Source organism: Lepeophtheirus salmonis, unplaced genomic scaffold (genome assembly GCF_016086655.4).
Source record: "Lepeophtheirus salmonis unplaced genomic scaffold, UVic_Lsal_1.4 unplaced_contig_479_pilon, whole genome shotgun sequence".
In the NCBI taxonomy this organism is placed as follows: domain Eukaryota; kingdom Metazoa; phylum Arthropoda; class Copepoda; order Siphonostomatoida; family Caligidae; genus Lepeophtheirus; species Lepeophtheirus salmonis.
The window spans coordinates 2,656-6,114 of record NW_027294523.1 but is presented as its reverse complement, the minus strand read 5'-3'; the positions used below and the strand labels follow the sequence as shown (position 1 = coordinate 6,114).

The following is a 3,459-nucleotide window of genomic DNA, read 5'->3' as shown; positions in this document are numbered from 1 at the left end:
AAGTTAATACTAAATAATCGTAAGGGATTGTTCATATCTTAAAATTAATTTCTAATTCAACCAATGATCAATTGGTAATACAAAAATATAAATAAAAAAACCTTCTAATGGAGGTCGATCCTTTTGCCCAAAATTGATTCAATTTGTTTGGCAATTACACCTGAGTATATTCTATAAATCTCATTCAAGACTGCAATGGGTCTCCAATCATTTAAACAACTGTCAATATTTTTCTTGGGAATTAGAACAATCCGTCTTCTTTTCATTGAGTTTTGTGAGTTCTCCATCCTTTTCCATTGACTTACCGATTGATAAAAGATTGGGATTAGTTTCCTCTTATTCTTGAAAAAGAGTATTTTCACACAATCAAGACTTGACAGTGTATCTCACTTGATAGACCAATCAACATACTCAGAACTGTTTGCATATCTGAAAACAGCCTCCTAGGAAACTCCTATCTTTGAATACTGGCAATATCCTGTAAATGTTTCTGGAAGCCTACAAATTATCCGATGTTTTATTTTTCACTTGAACATAATTCCCCTCATTTAAGTAGCTAATGAGTAATCTTTATGTTTCACCTTTTTAAAGCAATAATTTAAACTTTGCTATATTTCCACTTTTCTCCCCAATCTTATTTCCAGACCTCAGATATTCTGATTCTGCATTGATCACATCAGCGGCACGGCTCAGCAGGAGTGGGTTAAAATCAAATTCAATCTAGGCTAACTTTTGGATGAAAGATCATCTTAAGCATCCTAAAAAAAAGAATAGAAAGTAACAGAATCCACGGGGATACAACCCACCACGGATACTTGAAGAAACTACTAAGAACCCTTTTTTATAACCCCCACCTGTGCCCCTAGGAAATAAATAGCAGATTATACTTTAACCTAATAAGAATTAAGAACTACTTAACTGAATTATCTTTCTACGAACTTAATATAATATGTATGATATATTAATATAAAAACACAGGTTTAGCATATTGTCACCTTTATTGTATCATGCAGTCTTTATTTCGAAAAAAACATAAAAACGCCAAAAATCCATTAAAATCAGTAAGACAATCCTTCCCAATAACGGAGTTTCTACTTAATAATTGTAAGGAATTGTTCACATCTTCAAAGTAATTTATAATTCAACCAATGATCCATAGGCAATACAAAAATATTAAAGGTATTATAAATCTAAATAGGATAATAAATTTATTATCGAATATAATAACAGTGTTTCATCTAACTAAACAATTATAAATACCCACAAAATGGTGTATAAGATCTCAGTTATCCTAATAAACAAATGAGTGTACAAGCTGCTAATAAATATTAAGAAACGTGAGATGGAGCCACAATTATTTTGTTTTACAAACAAAATAATAATAATTACGTTGTTACAATATCCCTAAAAGAAAAATTATTCCCTATTTTTGGTGAAAATTGTCTTTAAAATGTCACATAAAATAACTTAATATTTATTTTATTTTATTTATTTTAACATTTTCCCTTCAGAAATGCTATTTTAAATTATGAAAATTCTCATTTTTATAACAATATCTTATGTGATTGAAGGACTTAGCACAGTAGTCAATACGATCTGGGATTCCGATAAAAGTTTCAAAACCAAAGAAAATATCCTGTCATAATTTGAAAACACTGGTTAATCATAATATTGGATTAAAACAAGATTGTAAATCATGTCTTAAAGATATGAATGGTTCTATTTATCTACTAATTTTATATTAACTATTAGAAAATAAGCCATACAATTCAAGTTGTTTTAGTATTTCATTAAATTATTGTTTTGATTAAATCCTCTATTTCATTTCTTAACTATCTTACCAAAAAAATAGAAATCCAAATAAAGTGCCAATATGTTTAGTGCTTTAACTTTTGGGGACGTACCTTTTTACACCCGTCCCCCCACCCACCCCCGCCCCATCAAAAAAAAAGAAAAAAGAATAGGGATAAGGTTCCCCTCTAACTCAACAAGATGACGTAAACACGTACAAACATTACAAATAGTACATATTCTATAGACAGATGTAGATTTCCTTCTCTAGGAAAGACCGGGCGAGAACCTACGCCAATTGAATTTAAGAGAATAATTTCTCCCAAGCGTGGCGTCCACTGAGCTACGCTGTTGTGTTGTATTTAATTTGACTTACATATATAAGTGTATGAAAAAAGAATCTGTATATCAGTATAACGAAAACAAAATATTGTACCAAAATGTTTAATTGGAAAGTCGTTTTTGTCCTGTCTCTGCTAAGTATACTAGATCATGTGGATTCCCAAGAGTGAGTATTGTTATTCATTTTATTGAATTCATTTAATGATATATTCAAGTTCTAGTTCTATATGCAACTTAGAGGTTTTTAAGGGATTTTGGGTAGAAAATACAGCTTTAAATAAGCTTCGTTTTTATAGAAATATAGGTATTTGTCTCCACTAATACATCTTTCAAATATTCTAATTGAATGAACTTCTTAACTGTAGGAACTCCTGAAAATATAATTGAAAAAAATGAAGAATCAATCTAACTCAATGAACATAACTAAATTGGAGGACGGATTTAATATTCAATTTTCGGGTATAATCTCTTTTCATATTTATATGACCTTTTAATCCATGCATTATTTCTAGAATATTCTCTGGAACAAAATGATCTGAGATTTGAAATAATTCGTAAAAACTTTATCCTGATATCGAATTGATCAATAAGAAGGAAGCCCTTGTATTCCTTAACTGCCGAGGAAATTTATTCACCTCCACTTATAAAATAAATCCAGCTGAGGAGCAAGTTCCAGAAAAGAGAATGCTTACAAATGAGAAAATACGCATAGAGAGAATAGCACACTCTGGAGTAATGTTTGTTCGTTATGAATATTCCAGCGATGAGAACAACATAATCTATAACACAGTTTATTTAAACACCGAAACCTTATAATTTTTTTTTTTCAAAAATAAATGATTAACATATCAGGTACGTCAGCATAGATGAGGGGCCTAGCTCATATAATTTAATAAAATATTAGTAGAAGAGATTAAAACCTCTTAGCCTCCCTACTGCGGACGTCCTTGCATATTAAATATCAAATTTGTTTAATTGTGAATAGTTTAATTTATTTTTGTGTCCATCAATTTGTCTGGGTTGATTGTATAAATATACCACAAATAGGGTCAAACCTACATTTAGCAGTCAGGCAAGGGAAACTAAAAAAACAACTGCTTAGTGCAGGTTACCATTTAAACAAGGCTTCATATTTTGTAACAATTTTATACTTGAAAACAAGATCTGGCCGAAAAAACAGGCGGCCATTAGAACAGGCTTGACTGTATGTAGTTCTTTGAATCTAGTGGTATGCGAATTCGTCAATCCGTACTCAGGATTTGTGAAGTAAATAAGGAATACTTTTTTAAGTTGGCTCGAGTATTTCAAAGACGACTATTTGCATGT

The 3,459-nt window shown here is 30.6% G+C and overlaps 1 long non-coding RNA gene across 1 annotated transcript; it reads left to right on the top strand.

The window, feature by feature from the left end:
• The first annotated feature begins 2,189 nt into the window (after positions 1 to 2,189).
• Positions 2,190 to 2,692, top strand: LOC121131355 (uncharacterized). The gene is made up of 4 exons (XR_005869028.2): positions 2,190 to 2,299; positions 2,349 to 2,437; positions 2,499 to 2,592; positions 2,646 to 2,692. It is a non-coding gene; the product is annotated as an uncharacterized lncRNA (long non-coding RNA).
• Positions 2,693 to 3,459: the final 767 nt, after the last annotated feature.